We start from the raw sequence: 8993 nt of genomic DNA on the forward strand, positions 1-8993 counted from the left end.
TGACATGTAAATATGTCAGAAATAAAGACTGCACTGATCAATCAAACATTTTGATGTAGACAACACTCTATCCAAGTAAAACAGCAAAAAAAAAGAAAAACCAAATGTTCAATCAGAGGTACAATTAGTGTTTTGGGCCTTGATAAGATATTGGCAGTTATAAACTTCAGATATACAGTATACATCTGTCATGCTCTGATCCATTATCAGCCCCTGGCACTGAGTCACAGTATGGACACTCTCCAAATATGGGGGCCAACTGCCAACTCACCCCGTCTTGGATTATGGCTCGGGCGTTCGTGTACACAGAGTCCAAACCAAACATTGACTAATCTGGCCCTTTCTTTTCATCAGCTCAAAGGAACAACAAAGAGTGATGGCACGATTTCCAAAAGCCTCTCAGCAGCAGTCTCAGCTACAGTACGATGTGTGTGCAGGCGTGTGCATGTATATGTGAAAGCTAGGAGATCTCTGTATCACTGACTCAGTGTGCTGTAGTGTGCTGTAAGTTATTACTTGCACATTTTCGGCGAATACTGCAGATGCAGGTGGGACACATCTGTCTCGAGGTTAATTAAGATGGCTCAGATGCCCTGAACAGACAATAAAACTTTAGCCCCACAGCTGGGCCAGGGGTGGGAGGTAGGGATGTCTGACAATAGGGGCAATGGGTGAAATGGGGGCTGGGGGTGGTCAGCATTCGGCAATTAAGTGCTAAATGGTCAATTGCAGGTCAGCCCTTGAACACTACAAGGTTGACTTCCACCGGCTATGTATCAGGATATCTGAAAAGTAAACAAATGTGCTAATGGGAGTCAATGGCTTTGGGCGCGCTCCCATTGAAGCACTCTTTCCTCGGACAGTTGTTTAGGCATTCATACACAAAGGCAATCTGAAAACAGAGCACTTTCCAGGCCCCATTTGGAGATGGACACCACCCTGGACATCGTTCTAGTTAAATACTATTTACAGTACCACTAAGTGTCAGAGCTGCTGACAGCTGAAGTGTTTTGCAACATTGAATGTTGAACATGTGATGCTTTAGGGAAAACAAAGATTCCATTAGCTGGTTTTAAAGCGCTGCATTCAAAACAACTGCTTTTTAATGGCTATGCTTCTTGCACAGTGACAGCATGTGAGCATTCTTGAAACAAGATATTTAGCAATGATCGTAAGTCATGGCGTTAGTATATAGAAGTGTACTCTGTACTGTAACCTCAGATGATGATGCTTGCTGTCTCCAAAGACGCAAATGTATTTGACTTTTGACTGGCAGTTTAAAATGAGAACCTCTCAGTAATTAACACCAGTGAAGTCCCAGTTTTTTCTCTCTCTCTCACCAAATGTCTTTAACAGTCTCAGTCTGTTTGGCTCCAACCTTCAATTAACTGACTCACTGACATTTGAGATTTCATCACCACCCCCCGCAATATTGTACAGATAAAAAAAAACAAAGATAAATCAGGCTCAACTCTATTTCAACAGCATTATAACCAAAACAATGCTTCCTAGCCACGCTGTGGCCCTTGGTTTTGCAAGAGCGTATGTCTCACTCCGGGTGTCTCTCTGTAGTTGTATGAAGGGGACTATTCAGCCCTGGCCAAACTGCCGTCCCTTTGACCCTGCAGTTGTGAGTGCCAAACAATTATTGCACTTGAGGCATTAGCCTACAGCGATGAGATTTGCTTGCGCGTCATGCTGGTGGCTGTGCGCTGGGGCCAGTCCTCCTGTGGCGGACAAGTGATTTGTTTGTGTGGCTCCGTGTTTACAGTCGATCGATAATCACTGTCGGCGACTGTGCCTCAGAATTTTGCTGTGGCCGACATTCCCTGACAGAAGACAAACTTGAGGATAAATAATTGAGTCAATACAGCAAATAAATAGACCGACAGAGAGAATCATGGGATAATCAACTCATGAGGAGTATAATTAATTACCTCTCAATTAAACAAACAAACACTGAACTAACGGGTATTGAAGCACAGCACGGAATCTCCCATGAAAAAAAAATGCCCTTGATGTGTTTGCCGACACATTGTTTACCTCACAGGCTGCAGTCATACCTGAAGAATTCACTCTGCTTGAGTCACTCAGACTCACCTGTCTGGCAGGACAGGTGGTGTTGCTGATGAGCACGCTGTGGGGCCCAAAAACGCTAGACAGACTCTGAAACCTACAGCATACCATACCCTTGAGTGGGTAAACACGTAATGCTTTGCAGAATGGGTGTTCCCAAAAAATGTGACAACATACTATGTGAAGGGAGATTTATTGGTTTTCATTTATTTATTTATTTTAACATATTCTTGGATTCTTTCCAATGGTGACCCAAATGTCACAACACAAACGAGTGAATGCTAATTTCAATGCACAGCAATTGGCAAATGAGTCCACAGAGACTTCCTGTGACTTCTTGCTTCTAAGGAACAGATCTATATAATTATACTCTTAACTGTTCAACAGCTTTTGAAACAAGTATAGGTTTACATATGCCACTATGCACTGTTACAATTGGCTTTTCTAAGTCAAATCACAGTGTACTGTACATGTGGAAACAATTTTAAATGTTACGGTAAATGCAATCTAAAAATGGCTAAGATTTAGTGGGAGACTACATGCAAAGCATGTATTGCACATAAGTGGACACAATCAAAAATGCAGAGGGCATCTACAAACCATGCAGGAAAAGATCAACATATCTATTTCTCTCTAAAGCAAACAATACCGCCACTAAACCAATATCATATTCTGTGGTGATGGGATGAGAGTAATCGGAGTCCAAAGTCATCATAAAAAATCCACAAGGATCTAAACAGGGGATCTTTTTTCCCACATTTAAGATCACATTCCCATACTGAAGTTCATACGCATGTGGATATGGTCCTGAGCCCTTAGACCAAGACAAGCCATTACCCTCTCAACATCACCAGCTGATAAAGGGCTATTTCCTGTCTTCAAACAAACCCCTCTATTTGGGAAGCAGTACGTCTATCCTCACCAGATATTGGGCAAATGACAGACAGACAGAACAAAGGAAAGAAGTGTTCTCACAAGAAAATGGGACATACTGTTTGATGGGCTTCAAAGTTTAACGTATAGTGGGAAATTTAATATGGACCAAGTCACTCTTGGAAATTCTTTCCAAATGTTTTCCCAAATGCTGATTCACGTCCCAAATGGTTAACTGTCACGCTGTATGCTTTATGAAAAATGAGAAATCACAGGTCACATATCTGGCTAAATTGAAATGTATTTCACAAAGGCCTTAAATGGACTAGTGGGTATTGCTGAGTCAGATGAGACCAATGAATCAAAGTTCCAAGCAGCAAGTTGAGACTGTGAAAAATAAGAGACAGATGACACGATAGAACATACATCTGACGAACTGAGAAAAAAAAAGAATTCTGCTTCAAACAAAATATATTGGCCACCCCTTAGACTGTGTGTGTATAAGCCTACTATGTAATAACAGGCATTTAAGAAAACAGCACTTTTACTATGGCCAGCTTTCATTTGGTTTTCAATCTATTTCTACAAACAAATGTGCTCTTAAAACCGAAGTCATATGGCAGAGAGCCATAACACTCAGTCTCCCATTTCAGAGCCTATATGTGTAATACCAGCACAGTCGACAGCGTAATAGCTTCATTACATCACCATAAGGAACCAATATACCAGCTCCATCAACTTGGAGTGCCTTGTCAAAATATGGGAAAACTTTCCATTTGCTATACGGTGAGAGGGTCAGGCATGTGAGAACCTTCCACCTCTGGACGCATTACATCAGGTTTGCCCAGTGATCTGAGCTCCACACCTGGAGCCAGAGGGTTAGCTGGGGCAGGTCCCACGGGGTCATGTATGGAAAGACTGAGCTTGTGTCCACGGGATGGAAATCCAGTGCCATTCAATCCCCCCTGGGTCACTGGGTTCTTAACCTCCAGAACCATTCCCTGGTGTTTTCCCCCCCGTCTGTCTGTCTGCCTCTCCGTGTTTGCTATTTGGCTCCCCACTCAGTCAGGGCGTCACTGTGTTCACTGCGGTCCTCAAATGCTCTGCACTAGTTAAATAACTGTTAAAAATAGCAGTTTGGGTAATACACACGTGACATTCATGACAAACATTTCTCATGACAGTACATTTTATCTGCGTCATTTTTAAAAAGAAGTTATGTATAGTACTACACACTAGTACTATACTTCAATGTGTTTTTTTCTCACTTACATGGAAGTTCAGTAACATATAATTTCAATTTCTCATCAGACATAAAAACACTAACGCAAAACACCCAACTGTTCCAATGACGTTGCACTGGCAAATCAAACCAAACCACAGGAAACTGTATCCCAAAGGACTTCTTTGTTCTGGAATTTGTCTGGGACCAAGCTGAGTCACAATTGCCTCAGAGATTGATAGCATTCAAATCGTTCAAAGTGACTAGGCCTTCTTATCTCACACCGATTTGGACATCTGCCTCTTTGCATTTCTTCAAACAAAATTGATGTCTGCCTGGCTCTGATACAGGTGATGTTGATGTCACAACAGCATGATCAGTATCACAGCCCATCAGGCACAAGCCAGGGCATGTAGGTCTGTAGGCCAAACACGCTTCACCACCCAAAGGCAAATCGCTTTCCACTTACGAACCGACACCTAAACGTGAGACACTAAAAAGTCCAGCACTGAAAGGTACTAAAAACATGACAGCAGCTATTCCTGTCAGAGCTGAAGCTGAGGGCATTGTGCTGACCAGTGCTGCCTGTCTCTATTCATTCACTTGAGCTTTGAGGGCAGTTATGAATGACATAAAGGCCCATTGAGACAGAGAGACGTCTATGGCTATGTGTGGGGTTGGTGTAGACTCCGCTTGGATGGCTGGTTTATAACGGACACACCTCAAGTTTACAGGCACCATTTCATGTTGCATGTTTAGCTAACAAATAGCCCCTCTCTTTTAGGAGGGCCAGACTTCACTCAGAGTAACGCTACCCGCACACCGGGGGAGTCAGTTAATTTCAGCCCAGGTATTTATTTGAATGCGGAGCTAAATAAGCCTCATCACAGAGAGACTCTTCATTTGAAAAGGCTTCGTTTTTCGTTTTTTTTTTTTCCAGTGGTGAAAAACGGAAGGGGTCACTCTGGTCCACCCTCTCCAGAATCTCATTAGGGCGCTGCACGTTTTGACGTCACTCTCGTACCACCTTGCCTCAAACAAAGAAGCACTCAGTATAGGCCCACATGCTGGAGCCGCCACTCCGTGAGCGGGTGGTTACGCGGAGAGCAACTCAACCAATCCCAGCTGCAGGCCTCAGGCACCTGGAAACACTGCTGCCAATGGCCACAAGTCAGCCTGTTTGAGTCAATTATGAATAGGAGTTTACTCATATTTCTGGAACTGTAATTGGGTTCGGACATGTTGGTGTACTGCTAGGATTGTCAAAATTTGTCCATATTTCCATAAGTCCATAAAGCATCTATATACATATCTTACTCTCTACATATGTAAACCTCTGACCAAAGGTAAAGGGCTTCAATCTATTCTTTATATACATATCTAAACCTCTGACCAAAGGTATAGGGGCTTCAATCTATTCTGTCCACTGTCAGTTTGTTCAAAGAGAAGGTTACTGATGGCATTCATACAAAAGACAACATTGTTACATCCCCATTCAACCATGGTAATCCCACTATTGACTCATAATTCACTATCATGAGTTGTGACATGAATACTACTATCAATGATTGTGCTGTTAAGAATAACAACAACAGTTCTGAGAATAACACAGAACTTCCTGACACCCCCCCCCCCCCCCCCACAATAAATCACAATATCATCTTGATAAAAATGAAGGAGAAGCAGTAAAATCCTCAAAGCAAATAATTATTAACTGTTGATGGTATGGAAGGGGAAGTCAGGAGTGAAATTGATTTCACACAGGTGGACGCATGTGGCAAGTCCAGGGTTAACGGCAGATCAAATGTCACTGTTGAGGTAACGTAAATGAGCCCCTGCTTACAGCAGGTGAAAGGTCAGTCATGCTGACCAGTGACCACAGGTCTAAATCATGAAGCAGTGACATGCATAGCATCAATGTTAACCTCAAAGCATGTCAGTCACTGAGTTCAACTTCATACCTAAACCCTTGGTGTACAGAACATGGCTGTATGGGGGCGTTGATGGGCCATCCACTAGAGGGCATGATGTACACATGTATGAATAGCATTGAATACTAGTGTGTATGAATCAATATCAGCTAATCCTTATTTAAACAAGCCAGTTATCTCACAGGTAACTTTGTCTCGGAAAAAACGGGACAAAATACAAAAACTGAAGTGTCCCAGGAATCTAGTATAGTAAAATCAACCTCGGCTCAGCTATGCCACTGACAGCTGTCATGTTACAAGCTCCATGTTGGGGAGCCTTTTTACATCCTGCTTGAGCCCTAGAGGTTCGCAGGCTTTAACTCATTTAGCGCTGCAGAATGCTCCATTCACCGGCCCAAGAAAGAGCTGCATTATTAATTTACACCATGACACACTCTGTGCCCCCAATATTTGTTTTACCAGCTGTTTCCTCCACCAAGCTTTCAAACGGCATTGAAGTGGGCTCTCTGTGTGTGCCCCCTCCCAGTGCACTTACCCCCCCCCCCCCCCCCCCACACACACACACCCAACAGAGCACTCTTTCCCTGCGACGGGCTACAAGAAGCCTTTTCACTGGTGCGAGCTGGGCTCCACTCACTGGTTACACTGGAGCCAGCCAGTCTCATAATTCCTTGCGAGGACACAGGGGGAAATTGTAAGACTTTGTAAGGACAAAATAAAAAAAAAAACACAACTGGTGGAGTTAATTAGACTAATTGCAAGAGCTGGATAAAGTTCTATGGTCCACCACTGGATTGGGTGGATCAGATGAGGCGGGCTCATTCCTGTGCATTGGTGATTTATGGGTTTGACAGGACTGAAAATTAAACTGTGTTTTCTTTCCTACTCAATGAGCTGCATTGCTTTACAATGACTGCCTCATTCAAGTGTTACAGGAATGTACTCGCACTTCATAATCTAAAATTCTTCTCAACTGTTATTGATTAGGATAATGCCATCGCTTTCTTGTGGAAGCTATCTAGGCTATTGCTCAACAAGCGTTCCAGAAAATCTTGTTTTGAAATAAACTTAGGCTACTTGGGACATCTAAGCTATGGTTATAAGAAACAAGAGCATATTTACCAAATATATACTATAGAAACCATTAATAAAAAAGGTAGATAATTATATTGATCACCATGGCATCTCTAATAATATACTGTGTGTTCAGTTACAATAAAGCAACACAAAACCTCTATGGGTTGTTTAATAGACTAGAAGCCTATGATTTAGCCTACTTCAGTGATGCTGAAACATTTTAAGATGAATTGACTTAGCTTTGGCTCAGAGAGATCAGGAAGGAATAGGCACACATTGAGAGACCTTGCAAGGTCAACAAATAACCTTCAATCAACGTTAGAAATATTCGAGATAGTAGTTACATGTCCACTATGAGAAGGCAAAAAGAAACAACTCACCATAGAAAGTTGGGCTCCTAAAGCTGAGTATGTGTTCTGCAGTGTACAAGTGGGCATCCAAACTGAATGCTCTCTCTCAGTCGGAGGAGACCGACGTCACAGGCTGTGCAGCAAGTCCACAAAATTCTCCTAAGGTACCTCTTCTGACTGGCCAAACTCTGACTGCCCCAGGACACACCCGATAAGAGGAGGCGATCTAATTCTCTCTCTCTCTCTCTCTCTCTCTCTCTCTCTCTCTCTCTCTCTCTCTCTCTCTCTCTCTCTCTCTCTCTCTCTCTCTCTCTCTCTCTCTCTCTCTCTCTCTCTCTCTCTCTCTCTCTCTCTTACTTCATTGTCCCGTTTTTCCGAGACAACGGATTTGAACACCGACGTCACTAAGCTTAAAAGCTGACTAACTTGGCTACATCACTGAAGTAGCATCCTTTGGTAGCCTGTTCGTCAATTCCCAAACAGGAAAAAAAAATAGTTTAAACGGACATTTTCTTGATTATCGTCGATGCTCTTCAGGTTCCCGTCTTCTTAACTGTCTTAAAACACTCAACAAGTGGGTTACTAGACTATTCTGTCATCGTCCCATCTCCATCATGGCAATTTCAGTCCTTGCGCCAGAGGGCGATGGTTTGTGAATTATGATAAGCTACAGTCATGATGTTTAACCATTTAGCATATAATTTTCCAGTTTGTAACAGTGAGTGATAGCATAGACTGGGTAAACTCTGTCTGATTTGGCTTTCGCCCTGCAGCTCAGGTTGGAAATCTGCATGTCTATCTCTCCTGCTTCCTGTCCACATCTCCTGGGTCCAATCACAAACTATCCAAAAGGCGCTAAGGCGGCAACAGGTACAGGTAAGGTTTTTGTGAATGCCACAGAAATCCCCCTCTATAGTCTCGCTAATATTTAATGCCTGTATTACTATTTTTGTGCATATTTCCACCTTTTGACCAACATCAAAAATCATTGCACCAGTGCATCTTAAATTTATGTTTAAGGAGTCTTGAAATACAATGTAGCCTAGGCCTATTATCTGAATCATATTCTTTAAACAACATGAGCGTTCATGAGCTTTAAATAACTGACAGAGAAAAATCAAATCCCATTTTTTTCTTTTAAATATTTTTCCAGTTTTATTTACATGTTTTATTTAGATGTACAACATCAAAATAATGAAAAAAGGCAACAGCTCTGAAAATTAATAATACATGAAAAACTAGAAAAACAGGGTTATCATACCCCTGATTTAATACTTTGTAGAGCTTCCTTTTGCTTTCATTACAGCCATCAATCTGTTCAGATATGTCTCTATTAGCTTTGTACACCAAGATTGGGGAATATTTGCCCAATCTTCCTGGTAGAATTGTTCAAGTTCAGTCAAATTCTGTGGGAACGGCGATGGACTGCTCTCTTCAAGTCAATCCACAGATTTTCTGGATTTA

General features: G+C 42.3%; 1 protein-coding gene across 1 annotated transcript in view; it reads right to left on the bottom strand.

Moving 5' to 3' along the window:
• Positions 1–7688, bottom strand: part of hapln1b (hyaluronan and proteoglycan link protein 1b) — an 18284-nt gene extending 10596 nt beyond the window's left edge. The window contains exon 1 of the mRNA XM_062554210.1: positions 7560–7688. The gene's annotated coding sequence lies outside the window, so the exon portion shown is untranslated. The remainder of the gene's footprint in view (positions 1–7559) is intronic.
• Positions 7689–8993: the final 1305 nt, after the last annotated feature.

Source organism: Sardina pilchardus, chromosome 14, assembly GCF_963854185.1.
Source record: "Sardina pilchardus chromosome 14, fSarPil1.1, whole genome shotgun sequence".
Classification (NCBI taxonomy): Eukaryota; Metazoa; Chordata; class Actinopteri; order Clupeiformes; family Clupeidae; genus Sardina; species Sardina pilchardus.